This window comes from Bos taurus, chromosome 28, assembly GCF_002263795.3.
Source record: "Bos taurus isolate L1 Dominette 01449 registration number 42190680 breed Hereford chromosome 28, ARS-UCD2.0, whole genome shotgun sequence".
NCBI lineage: Eukaryota > Metazoa > Chordata > Mammalia > Artiodactyla > Bovidae > Bos > Bos taurus.
Genome location: NC_037355.1, coordinates 43,016,016 through 43,042,448, shown reverse-complemented (window position 1 = coordinate 43,042,448; position 26,433 = coordinate 43,016,016). Strand labels below are relative to the sequence as shown.

General features: G+C 45.9%; 1 protein-coding gene across 9 annotated transcripts in view; it reads right to left on the bottom strand.

Moving 5' to 3' along the window:
* The window catches only part of WDFY4 (WDFY family member 4), a 248,179-nt gene extending 225,991 nt beyond the window's left edge, over positions 1–22,188 (bottom strand). For all 9 annotated transcript variants that reach the window (XR_009493217.1, XM_024986689.2, XM_024986690.2 and 6 more), the window contains exon 1: positions 22,048–22,188. The gene's annotated coding sequence lies outside the window, so the exon portion shown is untranslated. The remainder of the gene's footprint in view (positions 1–22,047) is intronic.
* Between the last annotated feature and the right edge of the window lie 4,245 nt (positions 22,189–26,433).

The window sequence follows — 26,433 nt, the reverse complement described above, 5'->3', positions numbered from 1 at the left end:
GCACCATCCTGGGCTCTTTACAGACTCCCTCACAAGAGACATGGGTACTCTTATCTTCTCTATTTAAGTAAGGAAACTGACGACCCAAAAGGCACCCAGGCAACAAGACGTCCAGCTGAAATGTGAACCTTTAATACCAAACCTGGTTTTTTTATTATCTGACACTGCTCTTTAAGAATGCTGAGTAAATAGAAAAAACATGTAAATGTCTCTCAATATTTGTAGAGGCGTGCAATTCCATATCTTCTATTTTAACTCCATCACATGAGACCAAAAGGGTGCAAGTTCTTCATTCTCAGCATTATTAGCTCCACACTCAATATTTTTAGAGAACTTTGCCCTCAAAATGACTCTTGAAATCCCCTAGTCAACTTAAAAGAACCAAAACCGATGTTTACAAGCTGGGAGGCCCGGGTCAGCAGGCCTGAGGACAGGAATATATGCCATGTGTGCGTGCTCAGTCGTGTTTGACTCTCTGCATGCCCATGGACTGTAGCCCTCCAGGCTCTTCTGTCCATGGGATTTTCCAGGCAAGAATACTGGCATGGGTTGCCATGTCCTCCTCCAAGGGATCTTCCCCACCAAGGAATTGAACCCGTGTCTCTTGTGTCTCCTGCATTGGCAGGCAGATTCTGTACCACTAGGGCCACCTGGGAAGCCCATGAGTGAGTGAGTGAGTGATTGAAGTCGCTCAATCGTGTCCGACTCTTTGTGACCCCGTGGACTGTAGCCCACCAGGCTCCTCCACCCATGGGATTCTCTAGGCAAGAATACTGGAGTGGGTTGCCATTCCTTCTCCATGGGAAGCCCATAAAACTAGCCAAAGGCTTATTTACCACACAGGCAGCCTTGAGAAAGTACTGCTATCTGTGCCTGTGACTTTTCAATTGCTGTACTCTGTTGCTGAGGCAGGACAGGCTCATAGCACAATAGAAGTTTGTTTGTTGTTTGTTTGTAGGACACTCCGAGCAGAGACCAGAGTGTCAGGGTTCCCTGCAAGAAGCCATCCCTAACCACGATGCCACCATGAGGGGCACAGAGGTGCCCATCCTGGAACCCAGCCCCCGACTGACAGCCACCAGTCAAGCTGTGGCAACCAGACAGATGGACACAGAGGTGGGTCCACAGTGTTTTGCTCTGGGCTAAGAAGCTGAGGAGGTACATCATGCTTTATTCTGAGCCTGAACACAGAATCCTTGCAGGCTAGAATTCCCGCTAACTAAAGATCACATGGCCAAATGAGCCAGCCTGTTTTGAAATGTTCTCACCTTTTAGGTACAAAACTCCTTGAGCCCCTGCTCTTCTTCTATCAAACATACTCTCACACTTCATTTGCAGAAGTCATTTTCTATACAAAAGTCATGTACATTCAGCATCAAAAATTGGGAAGGAAAACAATATCAGGAAGAATATCAAGGAGGCCTACATCCAAAAAGCTGACCATTGATAGTCAAGCTTTTCTTACAAATATATTGTTTAATAATATCATTGAAACACACTTTTTGTTTGTACTTTTGCTTTCACTGGTTGGTTGGCCAGGACCTCACTGGGGTTTATTTATTTCCACGTGGGGCTTGACTCTCAGCTGCAGAGCTTCCCAGGTGGCTAAGTGGTACAGAACCCACCTGCCAAGCAGGAGACACGGGAGATGAGGGTTCAGTCACTGGGTCAGGAAGATCCCCTGGAGGAGGAAATGGCAACCCACTCCAGTAATCTCACCTGGGAAATCCCATGGACAGAGGAACATGGCGGCTCTAGTCCGTGGGGTCGCAAAGAGATGGGCAGGACTGAGTTAGCAAGCACTCAGCACCTCAGGGCAGGTGGCAGTTGCCTCACATTTCTCAGTCTCAACACCATCTCCTTCCTGACCAGGACCAGGTTCCTCTCTGGTGTTGATCATTTATTCACTTTTCCCTAGACTCTTCATCCTCCATTCCCGTCTACCCCACCCCACCCAGCCCACCTGCTTGATAGCATGGGTCCTTATAAAACATGGCATGATTTCTGAAGGCATCATTTTAATTTCCCCAAATGACTTTTTGCATCTTTTCTCAACTTACTTTCTTACTCAACATTATGACTTCAGACCCAAGCATGTGCCTCTGTGTTTGTCAACCTCGTTTCCTCTAACTGTTGCTCCATGTTAACTGGGCATCATGTGCCTGTTTGATTTGTTCACTCCACAGTGGATGGCTCGATTGCCTGAGACTTCCTGCACTGCCCTCCATCCTGTCCTGGACATTCCCACCAGGCTCCCCTCACGGGGCCGCATGTGACTGGCTCTGGGTACAAACACCTAGGCAGGAGTGCTGAGTCAAGAATGTATGATGTCTCTTGATTCAACCAAGTACGGTCGACTAAGATGCCTCCAGAAAGCTGGTGCCGAGCCACACTCCCCCACCTCCAAAGGGTCCTCTGCCATCTCCTCCACACCCCTGCTTGACATCACCCTGCTTCCTAATATTTGCCGATCAGATTGAAGTAAAGCGATCCCTCATTTTAATCTGCATCTCTCTCACCAATGAGTCTGAGCGTCTCTTTATATGACTCAGTCTTTGGATTTCCTCTTCTGAAAAACGACCATTCAAAACCTTTGCTTAATTGTCTTTGCCTATCTTTTTCTTGTTGCTTTGAGAGAGTATATTCTAAAAATAGATCCCGTGTTGCCTTTAAAAATAGCTAATATCTTCTCTCAATCCATTGCCTCATAAATTAGTTCATGACTTTTTTATGTCACAAAAAAGTACCATGACTACTTCCTATGTTGTTAAAAATCCCCTACATCTTCATTTTTAATGGTGTGTAGTGCCTGTAGAACCATGCTGATCCTTCATTAAACTAATCCCCTACATGTAGGCATGTAAGTCATTTCTAACTATTCACTGCTGTAAGCAGCACGGTGACAATAACACTGATGTCTAAGCCTTTCCATCTGTTCATGATTAGACAACAGTTTGCAGTACATTCCTAAAAGGGAATAGCTGGATTTAAAGATAGGTAAAATTTGTAGGCTCTTGACACATATTTGCAAACAGCTTTTCCCCAAGCACCTCATCAATGTACAGTCTTCCTACCAAGCATGTGCTGGATTTGACACTTCCTTAGTTACCGTTTTTTTTTTTTTCAATTCTCGCTGATTTAGTTTAAAAGCTGATTAAATGGCATCCACAGGCACATGAGAAGAGGCTCACCATCGCTAATCAGCATGGAAATAAATCAAATCTGCAATAAACTATCACCTCACACCTGTCGGAATGGCTATCATCAGAGTGAACACAAATAACTAATGTTGACAAGGTTTAGAGACAAGCAGACCCTTGTAGACTGTTAGCAGAAAAGTAAATTGGTGTAACCACTGTGGAAAACAGTATGGAGGTTTCCCAGAACTCTGAAAATAGAACTACCTTTTAACCCAGAAATTCCACTGCTGAGTATATATCAAAAAACAAAGCGATAATTTGAAAAGATAGATGCAACCCAATGTTCATAGCACTATCATTTACAATTGCCAAGATACGGGAGCAATCTAAGTATGTATCAACAGATCCGTGGATAAAGGAGATGTGGTACATCTGCACAACAGAATCCTTCTCAGCCATAAAAAAGAATGAACATTTGGCATATACATCAGCAGGGACGAACTTGGAAGGCATCACACTAAGTGAAGAAAGTCATACAGAGAAAGACAAATCCTGTATGGTATCACTTACATGCAGAATCTAAAAACGAAAATGAACTCGTGAATATAACAACAACAGAAAGAAGTAGACTCACAGACATAGAGAAAAGCTAGTGGCTACCAGGAGGGAGAGGAAGAAAGGAAGACAATACTGTGATAGGAGAAAAAGAAGTATAAACTATTGGGTATAAAATAAGCTGTAAAGATGGGGCTTCCCTGGCAGAGCCAGTGGTAAAGACCCCGCCTGCCAATGCAGGAGACATGAGAAACATGGGTTCGATCCCTGGGTCGGGAAGATCCCCTGCAGGAGGGCATGGCAACCCACTCCAGTATTCTTGCCTGGAGAATCCCATGGACAGAGGAGCCTGGAGGGCTACAGTCCATGGGGTCACAAAGAGTCGGACATAACTGAAGTGACTTAGCAGCAGCGGCAAGCTGTAAAGATAGGTTGCACAACATGGGGAATATAACCAGTATTTTATAACAGGAAAAATGGAGCATAACCTTTAAAAACTGTGAATCACTGTCTATCTCTGTCGTATCTCACTATGTATTTTGTTAGATGTGTTCTTGTCTGCCTGCTATTCAGTGTCCTTCCAGGCTCCTTGTGGTGGTTTTCTGGTGTCAGAGAGATGCCACATGTTCTCATTTCAAAAGTTCCCTGTAGGGGAATCCCAACTGTTCCCCTGGCATTAATTATGCCCAAGAGCCACATATCCACTAAACGTTAGCTTTGTGAAAGAAGACCGTTGCACCTTCATCAGCTGCTGCTGCTGAGGCGCTTCAGTTGTGCCCGACTCTGTGCGACCCCATAGACGGCAGCCCACCAAGCTCCTCTGTCCCTGGGATTCTCCAGGCAAGAACACTGGAGTGGGCTGCCATTTCCTTCTCCAAAGCATGCATGCATGCTAAATCGCTTCAGTCATGTCTGACTCTGTGCGACCCCATGGACAGCAGCCCATCAGGCTCCTCTGTCCCTGGGATTCTCCAGGCAAGAACACCGGAATGGGCTGCCATTTCCTTCTCCAGCCTTCATCAGGGGTTGGCATGAAGTAGAAGCTCAATAAAATGTTACTATATACACAAACAAATGAATGAATGGACCTACATGCTGACGGCAGCCAGATCTCTCTCCATAGCCCAGACCTCTCTTCTAATAAGTCCTTTTTCTACTTGGATCCCCCAGACTCTGAAAGCCATTACATCTCAATCAAACAGACATTCTTATCATCAACAAAACCAGCCTAAGTCCAGCACAGACATCCCAGGACACAGGATGGAGGCTACAGTCGATCTAGGCTTGGCTGTATCACATAAAAGTCATCTTGGGGTTACATCTGCAGGTGCTACTAAATGATTCATTCAGTAAAATGTATCAGAGGCCCTGCTAACCCACCACGTTCCTAGGATAAGCAGGTGAGAAGAAACAGTGAGTTTCAAGCTGTGAAAATGTGATCCTGGGGAACAAAGCTGGACACCCAGGGGGAATATCAGAGCCGCTCAGGTATCCTCTGAAGTTAAGAAGCCACGTTTACTAAAATGTTCCCTTGAAAAGACTGAGATTTTCAAAAAAACAAGCATTGCTAACAAAACGGGATCCGTGAATCGTGTGGAGAAGTTGTCTGACTCAAATATCAAGTTGTGGCCTTCTCTCCTGTCCTGTAGGTCTGCTTCAGTTTTGTTTGTAAAAGGAAGGAACTGGAGAGTAGCCTGTCAAGGCTGTATGAAGAACAGCAAGAAGAAATTAATTCTAATCTAATCAGGAGTGTCTTCTCTCCTCTGTAAGCAGATGCAGGCACCAGCACAGACTCTGGAGCCAGGCTGCTCCAGTTTGAATCTCATGGGCTTAGATCAAGTGAAAAACCTGTCCCAGGCTCAGTGTCTTCATTTGTGACATGGGATAATAATAGGACCCCTCAGAGGAAATGGAGTCAGAGCTCTAGCATGGCATTTATTAGAGCCTTCTTGGTACAGGATTTACCTGCATCCCTTCACGTAATCTTCCTGCCATCTAGCAATGTCAAAGCTATCAGCCTTTGTTTGCAGATGGTACTAAGGCTCGGAGCAGAGAAGTGACCTGCCCAAGGTCCCATTGTGAGTCAGTAGCCCAAGTCGGGTCCACCCTGGGTCTACAGACAGCTCTGCAAACCAGGGGCTGAGCTCAAACAAGGGCTCACTTAGGGCACAGGGAAGAGAGGGGGGCTTGGCCAGGTACCACGCAAGAAAGTGTCTTGGAGAAGTAGAAGTTTGAGGAGGGATGAAAGGAAAGATGACCTGGCAGGATTAGAAGGCTGGAGGCTACAAGGGGTCCCAGGAGACTCCAGGGAAACACAAGGCCCCACTCTGTACTGGCAAGTTATTTCCCAGTTCAGGTCAGGCTCCGGGCATGTGACACGTAGCCCAGCTTAGTCGTGTCCCCTCCGCATGCCTCACCAGGCAGACTAGAGGCCCTGCCTTTCTGCAGCCTGGATGTGGCTGTGGGAGACAGGCAACTGTGCAACCAGCTGCCCACTCATGCTGCCCCCAGGCAGAGCGGGGCTGCGGGGCTGAGATGGGAGCCAAAGGCCTAGAGTCCAGGCCCAGGCTGGTGCGGTGCTGCCTCAAGCAGGCTACTTCCCCTCTCTGAGTTTTCTCCTTGTTGAACTGGCCCTGGTGATCTCAGTTCCACCCTCTGGCCTTTACACACTGACCATAGGAGAGATGCAGGCCAGTGAGTCAGTGCAGAAGGGCTGGAGAGGTGCTTGAGTGGGCTGAGAGCCTGTGGGGTGTGTGTTGTGAAGGGTGTAGGCCAGCTGCTGTGTAGGAGCCAGATGACAAGTCTGCAGTGCCCTGAGAAGGGGAATTCCCTATGACCTCAGGGACACTGGGGCTGGGAATGTCCATCTACCCTGCACGGATCCCTAGTGCTATCAGAGCTTTATAATGTCTCAGAAGCAAAACATCCAGGGCATCCTGCTCTCAGCTGCTATGCAGGAGGCCAACATTTGAAGAATCATCTGGGTGACTGACGCTTGGGCTGCTAACCCCACCTTCAGCTGACTGCTTCACCCCTGACTTCCTGTGGGATGATTTGTCAACGGGTAGAAGTCTCAGGATGTCATGTATGATTTAGCAACCCTTGGAGTTAAAATGTCGGGAAGCTATTCTGGAGGAAACGTGTGTAGGTGTGTGGAGCCACCCTCCAACAGGGTATGTCGGAAGAAGCCTGGGACTCGCTGCATTCTATAGGGAAGCTCAGACCTAGTGGCGAAGAGTTGCGATGATAAAATTCAAGATGGACGTGCCCCCCATTTCTTGTCCGCCTATATGACTGTTAACCCTTTCTGGATTGCACTCCCCCCAGCACAGAGGCATACCTATTTACCATCCACATCAGGGGCATGGTCCCCAGGCCCCGGAGCTGGGGGAGCCCCTAAACCAGGTGACAGAGAACAGAACAGCAACTTTCCATGTACCTGCTGCAAACGACCTGCATTCCTTTCCATTCAAAAGTCAGTTCCTCATTGTATGTCAGCAGATCCAAATGCTGTTACTCCTGTGTCCACAAGAGCCTGGCCTCAACCTGACGCTCTCAGGGGAAAAAAAATCAGAAAACTAATCTTGTTCCAAAAACAAGTGCAGGGTGGGGTTCAGCCTCACTTCCCTCCCCACCATTTCATATTAACAGGAGAGCTTACAAGCAAATGAAAATAGGGAGGGGTGGATAGCACGGATGCTCTGTTCACTCCACAGCCTACTGTCCATCAAGAGCACTGAGGTGGATGCGAACACTAGCATTAGAGAAAGGTAGACTAAAAGCACACTGAGATGCCAGGACGCATCTATGAGAATGTCTTTAAAAAAACAAACAAAATCGTTAAGTGCTGGCAAGGATACAGAGCAACCGCAACCATCACTCTCGCTGCTGTGAATGCAAATGGTGCGGCCACTCTGGAAGACAGTTCAGCAGTTTCTGAGGAAGTTAAACATATACTCGCCCCTTACCTTCCTGGGTATTTACCCTAGAGGAATGAAAATGTATGTTTATATAAAAACCTATACATGAGTGTTTATAGTAGGTCTATTCATAGCTGCCAAAACCTGGAAATTCTGCAAAATATTTATCAAAGGGTGAATGAATAAAGAAACACGTATCTCCGTATGGTGGGATGCTTCTCTGCAGTAGAAAGGAACACATTTTAGACCCACAGCAACCTGGATGGGTCTTGAAGACCTTATGCCGGGTAACAGGAGCCAGAACCCTACATACTGCCTTACCTCATTTATATGCCACTCTGGAAAAGGCAAAATTACAAGTACAGAAGATAGATCAATGCTTGCCAGGGATTTCAGATCAGATGGTGGCTCCAAAGGGCAATGGGAACGTCTGGGGTGGGAGAGTTCTATATCTTGACCTCGGGGGTGGTCACACAACTAAGTATGTGTGTCCAAAGGGCACACTGCAAGGGGTAAAATATTGTATAAAAACCACAAGTCCATCAAACTGACATGAAAAACACATATGTGGAAGTGTTCAGTTCAGTTCAGTCGCTCAGTTGTGTCCGACTCTTTGTGACCCCATGGACTGCAGCATGCCAGGCTTCCCTGTCCATCACCAACTCCCAGAGCTTACTCAAACTCATGTCCATCGAGTCAGTGAGGCCATCCAACCATCTCATCCTCTGTCGTCCCCTTCTCCCACCTTCAATCTTTCCCAGAGTCAGGGTCTTTTCAAGTGAGTCAGTTCTTTGCATCAGGTGGCCAAAGTATTGGAGTTTCAGCTTCAGCATCAGTCCTTTCAATGAATATTCAGGACTGGTTTCCTTTAGGATGGACTGGTTTAATCTCCTTGCAGTCCAAGGGACTCTCAAGAGTCTTCTCCAACACCACAGTTCAAAAGCATCAATTCTTCCGTGCTCAGCTTTCTTTATAGTCCAACTCTCACATCCATACAAGACTACTGGAAAAATCATAGCTTTGACTAGACGGCTTCAGCAATACATGAACCATGAACTTCCAGATGTTTAAGCTGGTTTTAGAAAAGGCAGAGGAACCAGAGATCAAATTGCCAACATCAGCTGGATCATCAAAAAAGCAAGAGAGTTCCAGAAAAACATCTATTTCTGCTTTATTGACTATGCCAAAGCCTTTGAATGTGTGGATCACAATAAACTGTCAAAAATTCTGAAAGAGATGGGAATACCAGACCGCCAGACCTGCCTCTTGAGAAATCTGTATGCAGGTCAGGAAGCAACAGTTAGAACTGGACGTGGAACAACAGACTGATTCCAAATAGGAAAAGGAGTATGCCAAGACTCTATATTGTTACCCTGCTTATTTAACTTATATGCAGAGTACATCATGAGAAATGCTGGACTGGAGGAAGCACAAGCTGAAATCAAGATTGTTGGAAGAAATATCAATAACCTCAGATATGCAGATGACACCACTCTTATGGCAGAAAGTGAAGAAGAACTAAGGAGCCCCTTGATGAAAGTGAAAGAGGAGAGTGAAATAGTTGGCTTAAAGCTCAACATTCAGAAGACTAAGATCATGGCATCTGGTCCCATCACTTCATGGCAAATAGATGGGGAAACAGTGGCTGACTTTATTTTTCTGGGCTCCAAAATCACTGCAGATGGTGACTGCAGCCATGAATTAAAGACGCTTACTCCTTGGAAGGACAGTTATGACAAACCTAGACAATATATTCAAAAGCAGAGACATTACTTTGCCAACAAAGGTCCGTCTAGTCAAGGCTATGGTTTTTCCTGTGGTCATGTATGGATGTGAGAGTTGGACTATACAGAAAGCTGAGCACTGAAGAATTGATGCTTTTGAACTGTGATTTTGGAGAAGGCTCTTGAGGGTTCCTTGGACTGCAAGGAGATACAACCAGCCCATCCTAAAGGAGGTCACTCCTGAGTGTTCACTGGAAGGACTGATGTTGAAGCTGAAACTCCAATATTTTGGCCACCTGATGTGGAGAGCTGATTCATTTGAAAAGACCCTGATGCTGGGAAAGACTGAAGACAGGAGAAGGGGATGACAGAGGATGAGATGGTTGAATGGCATCACCAACTCAATGTACATGAGTTTGGGTAAACTCTGCGAGTTGGTGACAGACAGGGAGCCCTGGCATGCTGCGGTCCATGGGGTTGCAAAGAGTCGGACATGACTGAGCGACTGAACTGAACTGAACTGAGAGGGACCTTTGTTGGCAAAGTAATGCCTCTACTTTTTAATATGCTATCTAGATTAGTCATAACTTTTCTTCCAAGAAGCAAGCATCTTTTAATTTCATGACTGCACTCACCATCTGCAGTGATTTTAGAGCCCAAAATAATAAATATGGAGGTAGAAGGAGCACCAATAGAGAAGCTAGAGGCTAAGGGTTTAGACCCCTCACCTGCTCCTCCTACTGAGGCTGCTACTCAAAGAGGGTTTCACCAGCATCCCAATCTGATGTGCACAAACCAGACTAAAGAGCCTGACCAGGACCCTGGGCTCCCCAAGCTCCGTGAGAGCAACAGACGAGTCTCCAGACAGAAGAGGGCTGAATCAGGCATGATGGGAAAATCATGCTTCAGCCGAGTTCTAGTGGCTGACACAGATATGGAGTTCCAAATAATAGATCTTAAATGTCTAGAAAGGGAGAACACAGTAAGGTGAATCTAGAATGGTTATTCCTAGCTGGCATAAGCCAGGCTTGGAACAGGGAAAGACAAGAGAAAAGATGATCTCACAGCAAGGACTAGCGATCACCTTGGTGTGGCCCCCACCCTGTCCAGTTAGCAAGAGTCCCCACCTCCTACATCAGCCAAGGGTGAAGAGTACCAGCAGGTGGGAAACAGCAGAGCCATGGACCCTATCTCCTGCGTCATATGACTCAAGAAGAGAAGGAGGCCACTCAGGTTATTTCCAGAAGTTCAAGAATTCCCCTGAAGACTAAGATGGGGACTTGATTGGCAGGAATCAGGCAAGTGGGGCGACACCTCCCATGGCTCTCAACACTTCCTTTTTTTGATTCCACTCTGTGCACTCCTGGCCAGCGCACACCTCTGTGGTTTTTGCAACAGCAATAAAATATAGGAACTCACAGTTTCCTGGGGAAGGGACCCAGTTTTGTATCTCAGTATGTGTACTGACTTCCACATCGCCAAAAATGGCCAGGGAGCAGTTCCCCTGGCCATACCATCAATGCTTAGCTGAGACTGAGTAATCATGGTCAACACAAAGATGTGGGCTGGTGAACAAGCAGCCCAGTTCCTGTAACTGGAGCCTCTTTAGTGAGGGAGTTTATCTGCGGCTTGACCTCCACTGGAACGTAAGGAGATGCTGCCTAAGTAAGAATGGCCATAACTGAATGAGCATCTAACAGGCCATCAGAGTTCCCTAATTTTAGAAAATTTGTAAAGGAATTATTATTATGTCCATTATACAGGTAGGGAGGGCAAGACTCTGAGAAAAACAGGTAACTTATCTGAAATCAAACTGCCAATAAGTGTTAGAATCAAAGTCAAATGCAGACTCTTCTTACTCCCAAGTCCTCACCTCCTTTCATCACTCTAGCTTGGCTTGATACAGTAGCTAAGAGTGTTAAAAGCAGACCTCAGGGGCACCTCAGGTACTAGCTGGACACTCTTACTGCCAACACTGCAGGGGTGCTCTGGCTGGTCTTGCAAAGTTGCCACTGACCCTTGGGCACAGAAAGTTTAGCACCACACTGCCATCTGGCCCCCTCACATTGCAGGTGAGCAGGCCCAGAAGAGGACCCTCTGGTTTTGCCATCTCCCCAGGGTAGAGCTGCTGTCTGGGAGCCACAGTTTCCAGGGTTCATTAGCCCTGGCACAAGGTGGGCACCAGCTGACCAGTCACTCCTGGACTGACACCAGCAGCACACCCGGTGCTAATACTCACCCCCCGGCTAGCCACACCCCCAGGCTAGCCACCAGAGCTGCGGCTCTACTCAGCTTTCTCTGCATGGCGGGTTGTTTGACTGTTAAACGTACAAGAAGCAGAATCACCCCTGGCCCACACCCTGGTCCACCTCCCAATCCAGGACGCACTGGGGAAGCAGACACAGCAGGGTAGGTGCTGGGCAGGGAGCTGCCTGGCTCTGGGGCACAGAAGAGGCTCATGGCCCAGCCCAGAGAGGGCTGTGGTGGTCTGGAAGGGTATCTCGGGATGGACTATACCCGGGATGGGCACTGGGGGGTAAGGAGGAGGTGGATCTGAGGCAAAGCAGGTGGACACTCCAGGCAGCCCGTGTGTCAGGGATGTGTAGGCTTCAAGGCCGGGTCACAGGGGCAGGGATGGGGTAAGGGGGACATGGACCTGCCTCACCCACGCGGTGTCGTGGGGCCTGTGGGGCTCTCAGCAGGGAGCATCACAGACGGCACAGAGACCAGCTTCTGGATGCCCCTCCCCCAAGCCGGTGGGGAAGACGAGCTCCCCACACGCTCAGAGCCTGTGGGGAATGGGAGGTGGGAGAAGGAGGCTACAATACAGTGTCTGAAATGCACCTTTGGAGCAGGAATCAGCACTAAGGCGCAGAGGGAAGGAGCTGGTATTGGTGAAGGTGGGAGAAGAGAGCGCTCACAGAAACAGTCTTGGGAGAGGGAGCATAAGGGAAGGAGGAGCAAGACTGCCACAGGCTGGAGAGAATTGTTCCTGGGAAGGACACACAAAGGGACGAGAGACGAGAGACGTGAGGCTGAAACGTGGTGGTTTGTGCCACTGTGGGAGATGCAGGGTAGGAGTAGGGTGGAGACTGTGGGCAGAGGCTGGGGCACAAAGGCCTCCCGATCCTGAGCTGCCCCCATCCCATTCCTCACCCTCTGGACTCCCTGGGGGAGTGACATCTCTGGGGACTTTGTGGCATCCTTATTCTTCTCAGGCCACTTGTTCAGGTGAAAGAGATGAGATTTTCAGGATTGGTTAGCTCATACAATCGGCCAGTTTAGCTTATTGAATGTCAAGTATTATTTGGTCAGAAAATAAATACAAAAATAGCTCATTAAACTTTCAAACATACCTGGAGGTATGCATTCCTGACTTGTAAGAAATTAAGCATCTCTTAATTCTCATGGAATTAATTTAATAAAGAAATTCTTCCAAGGATTACACAAACAGATGGAAAGATATATACCATGTTCTTGGATTGGAAGTATCAATATTGTAAAAATGACTATAGTACCCAAGGCAATCTACAGACTCAATGCGTGTGTGTGCGCTAACTCACTTTCAGTTCGGTTCAGTCGCTCAGTCGTGTCCGACTCTTTGCGACCCCATGAATCGCAGCACGCCAGGCCTCCCTGTCCATCACAAACTCCCGGAGTTCACTCAGACTCACGTCCATCGAGTCAGTGATGCCATCCAGCCATCTCATCCTCTGTCGTCCCCTTCTCCTCCTGCCCCCAATCCCTCCTAGCATCACAGTCTTTTCCAATGAGTCAGCTCTTCGCATGAGGTGGCCACAGTACTGGAGTTTCGGCTTCAGCATCAGTCCCTCCAAAGAAATCCCAGGGCTGAGTCACGTCCAACTCTTCGCAGCCCCATGGACCGTAGCCCGTCAGGCTCCTCTGTCCATGGCATTTTCCAGACAAGAATACTGGAGTGGGTTGCCATTTCCTACTTCAGAGGACCTTCCCAACTCTGGACCGAACCCACATGTCTTGCGTCTCCTGCATTGGCAGGTGAATTCTTTACCACCGTGCCGCCTGGGAAGCAAACAGGAAGGTGCTGGCACAGGAACAGAAATACAGATAAATGGGACACGCTAGAGAGCCCAGAAACACACTCGTGCACCTTTGGCCAATGCATCTGTGACAAAGGAAGCAAGGCTCCCCAGTGCAGAAAAGAGAACCCACAGATGAAGGGGCGCCTGAGAGGGAAAGTCACTGTGAGCAGGCATGCCCTGTGGAGTCAGACAGCGTAAAAGTCCACGTTTTGTAATTCCCAGACCCATCATTCTCACTCAGGACCTTTCGCCTAGAACTGCTGCACTTTTCCCCTTGTGTTGACCTTATTCATGAACACGCTTTCTCCTACTCATTCATGCATTTCCTCAATTTTAAATTTTTATCCATATAAAATGCCACAATTATTTAGTTCATGTTGGGGTGGTATTAAATACACACATCAAAAATGATACTATTCAGACATTTTAAATCGTGTGAGGAAAGACATTTTTCTGGGGATGGAGATGGTATTGTAGCCAGGCTTTGGGAGAGGGGTCCCTTCCCACAAGGGGACGCAGTAGAATCACTCAGAGTAACTGCCCTACCACTCTCGCCCCAGGCACAAGACGGAACCTTGGACCCATTTCAGGTCCCGTGATGTGGTAAATACGTCACTTATATAATGGAATGCTTCCGGGAGACAGGTGCATGCAAGGAAAAACTGAAGTAAAATAACAGACTGTGTGTTCCGATTTTTTAAGTTTCTTCTGAACGTCTGGATATTGGCCCACCTTCACTGTCCTGGTTCTTTTCTCCCCCTTCACTCTACCCAAAGGCAGTGGCAGCAGCGTGCACAGCTGCTGCGTACGCGCAGGACGCCCCGCGCTCCGGCACCTGCGGAGGAGCTGCGTGGCTCCATCCTCCCCAACATGGGCTGCTGCGCCCTCTCCCATCACTGCCTTCCACCAGCTTCTAAAGGACGCAGCATGTTATTAGGCCCTGCCTTTAATACACAAGACAAGGCCCTGCCTTGTCTCCCAGCTGCCCCATCCCTACTACTCCCGCCCCCGGGACCACCTGGTTTCTGCCCCTGGGCCACTCTCAGCTTCATCTGGTCCACGCTCAGAGATCCGGGGAAAACCCTGTGCGCTCACTGTAGCGTTTCAACATTATTAACTTCTGACATACTCTGACCATCCTATAACAGTTTCTAAATGTGTGTGTTTCTGTTTTTCGTCTTTGACAGTACATCGCTTTTTATTGTATTTTGTGCATATCCTTTAAAAAACTGACATTGACGTGCTGCTGCTACTGCTAAGTCGCTTCAGTTGGGTCCGACTCTGTGCAACCCCATAGACGGCAGCCCACCAGGATCCCCCGTCCCTGGGATTCTTCAGGCAAGAACACTGGAGTGGGTTGCCATTTCCTTCTCCAATGCATGACAGTGAAAAGTGAAAGTGAAGTCGCTCAGTCGTGTCCGACTCTTCGAGACCCCACGGACTGCAGCCCACCAGGCTCCTCTATCCAAGGGATTTTCCAGGCAAGAGTACTGGACTGGGGTGCCTTGGGGTGCTACTTGGGCTATATTCTTATTATTGAAAATACAAAAATCAACAAATGTTTCCTGCCCTTTTTTTGTATACTACTTTTCACATCCAAGCATATGTTACTTGTAATTGATGTACAAAGTCTTAATGCAGTAAGTGCCTGTCATCATACCATAAATATATTCTATGTTGCCCTTCTCCTTAAATTATGAGATTTAATAATGGAGAAGGATTCTTGGTCGATTCCCCATAACTGATTCTTTTACTGTCTATAAACAGGATGCTCAGGGCATCTCCACTGTTGCTATGGGCAGGGCTGAGAGGAAAGATCCCCTCACAATCTTTTTGTCTGCTGTAAATTATCTATGAAGATGAATTTTCAAAAGAAGGCTTAGCCATTGTCCAAGAGAGAAGAGCAGTTTTCACACTTCTGCCACACACTGACTACATCTTTCTAGAAGTGTTCCATCAGCTTTTTAGTGGTAGTTAATAAATAAGCCTCTTGATGAAAGTGAAAGTGGAGAGTGAAAAAGTTGGCTTAAAGCTCAACATTCAGAAAATGAAGATCATGGCATCCGGCCCCTCACTTCATGGCAAATAGATGGGGAAACAGTGGAAACAGTGTCAGACTTTATTTTGGGGGGCTTCAAAATCACTGCATATGGTGACTGCAGCCATGAAATTAAAAGACGCTTACTCCTTGGAAGGAAAGTTATGACCAACCTAGATAGCATATTCAAAAGCAGAGACATTACTTTGCCAACAAAGGTCCGTCTAGTCAAGGCTATGGTTTTTCCACATGTATGATGTGAGAGTTGGACTGTGAAGAAAGCTGAGTGCCGAATAATTGATGCTTTTGAACTGTGGTGTTGGAGAAGACTCTTGAGAGTCCCTTGGACTGCAAGGAGATCCAACCAGTCCATTCTAAAGGAGATCAGCCCTGGGATTTCTTTGGAAGGAATGATGCTAAAGCTGAAACTCCAATACTTTGGCCACCTCATGCGAAGAGTTGACTCATTGGAAAAGACTCTGATGCTGGGAGGGATTGGGGGCAGGAGGAGAAGGGGACGACAGAGGATGAGATGGCTGGATGGCATCACTGACTTGATGGACGTGAGTCTGAGTGAACTCCGGGAGTTTGTGATGGATAGGGAGGCCTGGCGTGCTGCGATTCATGGGGTGGCAAAGAGTCAGACACGACTGAGCGACTGAACTGAACTGAACTGAATGCAACGCACACAGACTTTAACATCTGGTGGAACTAGGTTCAAATTCCAATCAAGGGATTTAATGCCTGAGGGTAAAGGACTTTACCTCTCTGAGCCTCCATTTTCTCATCTGTAAAATGGGGGTGATGAAACTGATCTCACTCTGGGGATCAAATGAGACTGCAAATACCAGTGTCCTACCCAACGTCTGGCTTATTGTAAGTACGAAATTCATTCTTCTTATCCTCCATACTTTCTCCTTGGAATTATCTAGATGAGGAACTTTTCACTTTTCTAATTTCCCATCCTTCTTGAACCATTTTCCTCATGAAAGTCTTAGCCATGAAACAAGAAGTATCATTTCTCTGAAGGGTGCTTCCCAGCAGAAATATAAAACCAACCACGAATTCAAGCCACATGTGTAATTTTAAATTAGGGGGCAACCACATTTAGAAAGTAAAAATAAATAGGTTAAATTCATTAACTGTCTTTATTTAAATATATTTTAAAATATATTTTATTTAAGGCAATATATCCAAAGTATTATCATTTCAATGTTATCAATATTTTCAAGTAAAGATAGTCTATATTTCTTTTGTTGTTTAATATCTTTGAAATCCAAGGTGCATTTTATAACTTACAGCACATCTCAGCTTAGATGTGCTTTTTATCTTTGAAATATCTTTGAAATCCAAGGTGCATTTATAACTTACAGCACATCTCAGCTTAGACTGGCCACTTTTCAGCGATGACTGCGGGCTATCATATTGGATAACATAGGTGTGGACTTTGAGACTTAAGTGTTTAACAGGTGTATGAAGGGCTTAGAAATGTTACCGAGAGACACCATTTCCCACGTAAAATGCAGGGGCATTTTGATAGTTTGGAGGGAGACAACCAAAGTAAGGCCTTAGTTGTAAATAAAATGGATGTGAGCTCTACAGTGAGGCTCAAGGACCCCCGAGATGCTCATCTTCCCCCTTCCTCTCCTGCACAAAATATCTCCCCTCTTGAAGCTCAGTCCCCTTAAAATCCAGTTCCTCTGATGAATTTACCATTAACCCGTTTATCCAAAACTTTATTTGAAAGAAAACAAAACAGATTTTGTTCAGCACCTGTTCCCCTCAGGACTGAAGAGTAACAAATGAAAAGGGGAATTGAAACCAAGCAGGACCCTACAGGGCCCTCATGCGTAAAGAAGACCTGCCATGTCCCTCATTTCTTCTTTATAGCAAGAAAAAAAGACTTTAGTCTCCTAAGGCTTCTGCGTGTTCCAAAAAGCAGACTCACGCAGTTAATGATTAGGAAAAGAGAGTCACAGGATGCCAAGCTCCCCCGCAGAGAAATAGATAACAGTCTGATGTATCTCTTTGAGTTGCTCTGTAGAAACTAAGGAACCCCCACCCACCCAGGTGAAGGATGGTAACCACATGCTGGGCATGTAGACCCCAGACTGGCTGGAACTAGAAAGCTGATGACTGAGATGTTCAGAACATCACCCGTTACCTCACCGCCAGCCAATCAGAAGAAGGTTCATGAGCTGAACACATAGCCTACTACCCTCTCCCTTTGACCTTTTTTTGCCTTTAAAACCTTGTGCCCCAGCCAGCTGCTGCTGCTGCTAAGTCACGTCAGTCGTGTCCGACTCTGTGTGACCCCAGAGACGGCAGCCCCCCAGGGTCCCCCGTCCCTGGGAGTCTCCAGGCAAGAACACTGGAGTGGGTTGCCATTTCCTTCTCCAATGCATGAAAGTGAAAAGTGAAAGAGAAGTCGCTCAGTCGTGTCTGACTCCTAGCGACCCCACGGACTGCAGCCCACCAGGCTCCTCCGTCCATGGGATTTTCCAGGCAAGAGTACTGGAGTGGGGTGCCATTGCCTTCTCCAGCCCCAGCCAGCTAGCAAGATGAATTTGAAACAAGTCTAGAACTCCTATCTTCTGAGTCAGCGCCTCCTTGATGAATAAATCTTTCTCTGCACTAAACTCCAATGTCTGTGTGTTTGATGTAACAACAACCCCTCTCCCAAGTGGCCACATGGCCTTGCTTTTCTGCCAAAAGTCTGCTTGAGGGAGAGGGTGCCAAGAGTTCATTCCTCCACTTGGTGTCTAATAGGCATCTCCATCTTTATATGTTCAAATTGATATTCTGGAATAATCACCACCTCGCAAATATGTTCCTTGACAATTCAGTTCTCTCTGTTGCTCTAGACTCATCTTTAATTTCTCTCTCCTACACCCAACACTTGCAACATTGTCAAATCTCTCTCAAAAAATATCCAGACTCTCACCACTCTCAGTTCAGTTCAGTTCAGTTCAGTCGCTCAGTCGTGTCCGACTGTCTGTGACCCCATGAATCGCAGCAGGCCAGGCCTCCCTGTCCATCACCAACTCCCAGAGTTCACGCAGACTCATGTCCATCGAGTCAGTGATGCCATCCAGGCCTCTCATCCTCTGTCGTCCCCTTCTCCTCCTGCCCCCAATCCCTCCCAGGATCAGAGTCTTTTCCGACGAGTCAACTCTTCGAATGAGGTGGCCAAAGTACTGGAGTTTCAGCTTCAGCATCACTGCTACTCATTGTCTCTGTTACTATCACTTTGGGGCAAACCATTGTTACCTCCAGCCTGGGTTATAACAACAGCCTCTTAACAGATAATATTTCTTCTTCCTTTGTTACTCACAGAAGGTGGTTTTTCTTTAAGGCAGCATGTATCAGCAAGAGTCAAAAAAACATATTTTTGAAGACAAAGGCAATAATATAAAAATCAAACCAATTAGGAATAAATCTAGGCAAAGTATACACTAATTTTATAAAGAGACTAACCATATTCATGAATTAGCAGAGTCATTTTCATAAAGACATAACTTCTCTTTAAATTATATTTCTAATAAATTTGAACAGAACTTTTTTGTTGAAACTGAGAAGCTGTTTCTAAAATTCATATTAATAAAGAAGGAAACAATATGTCAAGACAGAAGGAAAGAATAAGAAAAAATGAGGAGACACTTTCCAGATAACAAAACTTATTATAAGCTTCTAGTTAATAATATTATTTAGTGTTGGCAAAGTGTAGAAAAACAAATAGACAGAGAGAGCCCAAGATCAGACCCACTACACATGCCAACTTGATTTATAACAGAGTTGTGATAGATCAGTGACTAAAGAATGGCCTTTCTGATTTTGGAGCTAACACTCTTGGTTATGCGTATGGAAAGCACTGTGTAAAGTAAAGCATTACCCACCACCTCACACCCTACAGAATGATCATTTCTAAGTAGGACTAAAGACTGAATATGAATGGAAAAAATATTTTTTAAATTTAAAAGAGTAATTTTATGACTTTACAGTGGAGAGAATCTCTTAGATAATATACACGTATATCTCATAAAAGAACATTATGGGTAAATTAAGCTTGTTTGAAACTAAGAAGTTCAATCATTAATATAAATCACAAATAACATAAGGAGACAAGGCACAAACAAGACAGAAGTATTTACAATATACATGAATAACAAAGAATTAACATCAGAATATGTACGGCATTAGAGAAGATCAATAAGATAAAAGACAGATGACCCCATAGAGAAAAGGATTTGAACAGGAAAAAGAATTTAGAATGGGCAAGGAGGACATAAACAGATGACCAAACTTAGTATTTCAGAAAATGCAAATTTAAAACACAGAAGGCTTTTCATTTGCTCGGAATCGGTATAAAACTCCAACAAGATCAAATGTTGATGAGGATGTAAAGCAAGAGAAACTTTTACATATTGCTGATGGGTGGGTAGTGTTACAATTGACTTGAAAGAGGTTTCACTATTATCCAATAAGGCTGAAGATTTCTATACCCTACAACCCACCAACGCTACTTCTAGGATACGTGCCCTAGAGAATTCTTGCACATGCGCCGCAGGATATATGCACAAAGGAGACTCCCAGCAGCACTTACTGTGCTGACAGCACCGAGCAACTTACAACAGGAAGAAAAAACAAACCCTAGGAGCACCCCAAGCGCCCACTGGCAGTATATTGGGAGAGTATACTGAGGTATATTCGTGAGTAACAGAATATTATCCAGCAATAAGGGAGCTTCCCAGGTGGTGCTAGTGGTAAAGGAACCCACCTGCCAGGGCAAGAGACCTGAGTCGCAGGTTTGACCCCTGGGGTTGGGAAGATCCCCTGGAGGAGGACATAGAAAACCACTCCAGTCTCCTTGCCTGGAGAATCCCATGGACAGAGGAGCCTGGCAGGCTGCATGCAGTCCATGGGGTCGCAAAGAGTCAGACACAGCTGAAGCGACTTAGCACATCCAGCAACAAATGTGAATGCATTAGAGACACATTCAATGATATGACGAATTATCACTCTTCATTATTCAAATATTATTCAGACACATAATTTTGATGAAATTAGCAAACTTAAAAGGATATTTAATTACTATTGATAAAGTTCAAATCCATGAGAAAGCAAATAACATATTTTGCACTTTAAATATACAAGGTCGAATTGAAAGGAAAAGCAAAAGAACTATAAGCTCAAAATTGAGAGCAACAGTTTTCTCTGAAGAGACAGAGAAGGCTGGGCACACAGAGGGCTTCACAGACGCTGGTGCTCTTTGAAACAAACCGAGGTGACGACGCACAGGGCCATCTTCATTCCTCATAGCCTGTATATGTCCTCTGAGTTTTCCTATCTGCTCACTATTTCATGACTTTCCAAGTCTGGGGGACTACCGCCCAGGTCCTCACACTGGGCAGGAAGGCCCTCCTTGACCTGACCCCACCCCAGCCCTCTCTGGCCAGGTCACGTGGCGTATTCCTTACCCCCGTCTGCCACTCTGGCCTTGACCAGTCTTCCTCTGCACCTTGACCTTCTCGGGTCCCCCTGCCAAGAACACAGCTCAGAAATACACTTGGCTCAGGCCTTCCCTGCCTTCAGGCCTCCACTTACACGTGCCTTCCTGGGCTTCCTGACCCCGACTCCCTACCCTCTGCTCTCCAACCCACTGGAGCCCACAGCACCAAGCACCACCCACCCCTGACCACTGACCTAGCCGTCTTTAGCACGGCCTGGCAGGAAGTGGCTCTCCATAAATATTTGTTGACCAATTAAATGGACAACTATGCAGAAAATCATGTTAAAGTTGAAACTTTATGGAAAAGGTAACACGTGAACTTCTTAGTTACCAAGGTAACTCCTCATGGTTCAGAGAGGTTGGGACAAAGGAGTGGTTACGCGTTCTATAAGATGCAATTTTAGGTGGGAAGATTAGAATTAATTCTTGAACCCCCGTGGTCCTGATGAGTCAAAAATACTGATGTTTCTAAGGTTTTAATGTGGTAAATCAGGTAAGGGAAGGACAGCCCCAGGGGGCACCTACTTATCATGGTTACCCCTAGGAGTAACCACAGGGCCAGGTAGGAACCATCTCTCTCGGTGACCAGTCTGAAGTGACCCCCACTGTTCAGCATCTTTCAGAGGCCCACACAGCAGGTGGACAGAGGAATCTCATGGCCAGCCCTCTCACTCCACATTTGGCCCACACAGGCCCATATCCAGCCTCTCCTAGGTGTGGCAGGTCATGTTCCTTAGCAGAACCCTGAGAAAGGGCTTGACCTGAGGTGGGAGGGTGAGGAACAATGCTGGAGCCCGGCCCGGCTCAGCAAAGCCCAACAGTGACAGACGCCCCACCAGGAAGACATCCCAACAGTGGGGCACCCCAGTGGACTCAGACATCGGAGGAGCCCGAAGCAGATGTGCCGCCTGTCCTACACACACTTCCTGCTCCTCAGCTTAGCCCCTCTCCCACATCCACGAACTCCAATCAGGCAGTGTGGTCACACGCACGCCCAGGCTCAGCTTTCCAGGAGGCAGCCCGTCGGCTTGACCTGGAAGACAGGACGCACGTGCCCACTTCTAGGCCAGCCTGGCACGGCCGAGGACAGGATTACCTACCTGGAGTGTATCCGTCAGGGCCTGCAGATGTCAGATGGCATGGGCGCCCCCATACCTCCCCCTCAGGCTTAGGGGAAGAGGATCCAGCTCAGAATCTTCAGTCTTTAACTGTGTTTCACTATGAATCACAGGGTTTCTGCTCATTTCCTGGAGAAAGCAGAAGTGGAGAGTCGGCAGATGCCTGACTCTGCCCACTTCCCAGCCATCAGCAGAGTTGCCTGAGTTCTGACTGGTGACTTGGGCCCTGCAGAAAGGCCACTTGGGGCAGTATGGTGAGCAGTGCTGGGTGGGGCCAAGGAAGAAAAGAGAAAGCTAGTAAAAGCAGACGCAGAGCTCATTCAGCCCTGCGCTGCGGGGCTGGACACCCTCCTTCGCTTGGCACCACTTCTCCTCTCTGAGCCTCTGGGAAAAGAAAGATAATAGTGGCGTTTCGTGCTTAGTCGCTCAGCCATGCCCGAGTCTTTGCGATCCCTTGGACAGAGGAGCCTGGGAGGATTCTCCAGGCAAGAATACTGGAGTGGGTTGCCATTTCTTTCTCCAAATAATAGTGTTTAGGTGAATTTAATTAGAAGTGTGTTTAGAATACATCTGTGGATATTGCATGAATTCATAATCTTCCTCCCTAAGGCCCAGAAGGAGCTTCTTACTTGGATTCCCTCCTCCTCCATCCTCAGGACTAACTTGGACCACCCATCAAGGGAGTCCTCAGATGACCTACAGTGAGTAACATTAAAGTGATGATGAAAGAAAAGCTTAAGTAGTAGAATAACATTCTCTAGGATTCAGCATCAAGACTCTTATCCCTTTTGGATTATTATGTTGAATCATCCCATATCATCTCTCCATAGCATCATCCATGTAGGACCAGCCAGTATGTCCGTTCAAACACAATGTCTCTCTGAGCCACATGGGCAAAAGCAGTGGTTAGCATGAATGCCTGATCCTTAAAGCTACTCATCACCTGATCCTAGTTCACAATGAACTGACCATTTATGACTAACTATTAGTGAGGCAACATCATCTTTTATGGGAGGCAAAAAGGCTCTGAGATGGGTTAAAAGAATGAAAACATTTGTAGTAATATCTCAACTCTTGCCAGTAAAGAATTGACAGTAGATAGTAACCAAACTTGGAGAAGCCAATGGCACCCCACTCCAGTACTCTTGCTTGGAAAATCCCATGGCTGGAGGAGCCTGGTGGGCTGCAGTCCATGGGGTCACTGAGGGTCGGACACGACTGAGTGACTTCACTTTCACTTTTCACTTTGATGCATTGGAGAAGGAAATGGCAACCCACTCCAGTGTTCTTGACTGGAGAATCCCAGGGACGGGGGAGCCTGGTGGGCTGCCGTCTATGGGGTCGCACAGAGTCGGACACAACTGAAGCGACTTAGCAGCAGCAGCAGTAACCAAACTAGGAGACTTGTCCAGCTTAAGTTCTAGTCACATGCCCATGTTGACCTCGTGCCCATTCCCCAACAGGAGTCATAGGTACCACCATCTCTGCCCAAGTTCTCATTTCCCATTCCACCATTCATGAGTAGAGAGGAAGCTCGAATGAAGATGGCAAGGGTTGTAGATAGGAGGGGGCATCTTGGATGACCCTGAGACATGCACGAGGTGTGTGGAGCAGCTCAAGTATCATCTTGTCAAGCCAGAATGGCCTCCAATTTTTTTTAGCAACCAATTAAGATCCATGGTTATACTATATACAAGAGCCATTGTGCTATAGTGTGCACCATTATGAAGAAAGGTGTTAATTTTTTCAGCATCTGGTGCAAGACCCTTTCCTAGAGAGATATCTGCTTTTGTTGACCAAAATGATAAGTAGAATCTAGGCTTCTGGGTAAAAAATCTGGGTTGAAATTCTCATTGCTACCCAAAAGGAATTAATATCTTTAAGTGTGGTTCTTATTTGTGAAATGGAATCAATGCAATATACAGAACAAATGAAGTAATATCTGTAAGAGGATTTTTTAAATGCTGAATATGGCTGTACTGGAGACTTCCCTGTTTGTCCAGTGCTTAAGACTCCACACTTAAAATGAAGGGGGTGTAAGTTCAATCCCTAGTTGGGGAACTAAGATCCCACATGCCACATAGCCAAAAACAAGTAAGTAAATAAAAATGGTTGTACAAATATGAGTTATTATTACTACTGAGAGAGTTGCCCATGCTTAGTTAGACACTGAAGCTGCCAGGACAACCATGAACTGAATATGTACGTACATGTAAATATGTATTTTTGTTGAGAGGAAATGTGAGATTCTGTAGTTTTTAAAAAATATCTAAAAATAGGAAGGATATTCTGCTCCCAGTTATGACAAGAGATAACCTCCCATTGAAGGCTACTCTAAAATAGGCAAATATATGAGACAATTGTTTTCAGGCATTGACTAGCAGGCATCTTAAGACTAATCCTTGAAATAAGAAAAATGTAAAAGGTGAGCCTGTTGCGCTGGCTTTCTTCTTACGAGTGCTTTTCTTCCATGGTACAGGGAGGTGAAGCCCCAGAGGCAGCAGTATCCTTGAACTAAAAAGATGTAAGTCAGAGAGTTCCCGGTTTCTCAAGAAGCTAGAATTTTCAGAGCAGGGGCTTGAGAAGAGTGTGTTTTATGGGAATTCATTGTGGATGTCCTCGACCAAGGGTTGTTTATACATGCATGGAGTGAGACTCCAAAAAACAAGAAGGGATCGCCTGCTCCAAGGCTGAGCACTGAGATGGCAGAGATTGGGCACCGCTGGCAACACTGGAGTTCCATACCATCCAGAGCGGCAAGACCTCCCTGAGCATCTTGGGATTTCATCTTATACTCCAGAAAAGCCAAATCTGAAAACTAAGAACTAGAGCCTAGAGTAGGAGTCATGAACTAGAACAGGTTCTTACCTGAAACAAAAGAGCACTGAAAAGAAAGGTGAAAGTGAGAGTCACTCAGTCGTGTCCGACTGTTTGTGACCCCATGGACTATGGAATTCTCCAGGCCAGAATACTGGAGGAGGTCGCCTTTCCCTTCTCTAGGGGATCTTCCCAACCGAGGGGTTGAACCCAGGTCTCCCACGTTGCAGGTGGATTCTTTACCAGCTGAGCCACAAGAGAAGCCCAAGAATACTGGAGTGGGTAGCCTGTCCCTTCTCCAGCGGGTCTTCCTGACCCAGAAATTGAACTGGGGTCTCCTGCATTGCAGGCAGATCTTTACCAACTGAGCTGTCAGGGAAGCCTAAAAGAGCACTAACAGAGAATAAAAGCAAGTCTGGCAGAACCAAAAGGATGTTCCAGTTATTCAACTGTCAACCAGGGAAAAACTCACCATTCTTTAAAGGAGGGAAGCAGTGTAGCATCCTTGCGTGTGGCATCCACACTGTCCAGAAACGACTGAAACTAGCAGAGATCTGAAAGATCAGAAAAACGTGACCTGTAAGAAGAGAAACAACCGTCAGCAGAAACAGACCCCAAGATGAATCAGATGTTGGAATTATCACATAAGGACTGTAAAGCAACCGTTGCAAATATATTCAGTGACTTAAAAGATGGACATAATAATTGAAAGGTGGGATATTTCAGGAAGTAGACGGAAGGTAAAATAAGAATATTTGGATGTAAATTCTGGAAGTGAAAAACGTATCTGAAATGAATATTTTACTAATAGCCCAAGAGTAGATCCATGAGTGCAAATTTAAAAAAAGAAAAGTTAAAGAGATTGAAGACTGATGAACCAAAATTATTTGAACATGACTATCTGAACAAATATTTGAGCAAACAATCTGAACAGAGAGAAAGAACGATTGAAGAAAAATAAACACACACCCAGTTGTCTTTGGGACAATATCAAATGGTATAATATATGCGAGTCCCAGAGAGAAAGAAGAGAGAGAACAGAACCGAAAAAAAATTTGAAGAAAAATGTTTGAAAATTTCAGTTTGTTGAAAAACAGCAACTTGCAGATATAATAAGCTTAGCAAACTCCAAGAAGAACAAAATGGATAGTTCCTGAAAATCAGAAATAAAAAGAAATTATCTTAACAATCAGAGAAAAGAAATCACACATTGGGGAACAAAAACAATATTAGGCATATGTTTTATCAGAAACAATGGAAGTCATGAAACAATGGATAGCTATCTCTTGTATACCAGAGGGAAAAAATTGTTAACCCAATTATCCTTAAAAGAAATGAGGATGAAATAAAGTTACTTCCAGATCTATGACATCTGAAACCATTCATCTCCAAAAGATTTGCACTACAAGAAATTCTAAAGGAAGTTGTTGAGGCTAAAGACCAGATGGAAACATGAATTTACAGAAAGGAAAGAAGAGCACTATTAATGGCTAATATGTGAGCAAATATAAACTGTGTACTTTTTCTTGTCTTAACTTCTTCAAAAGACTA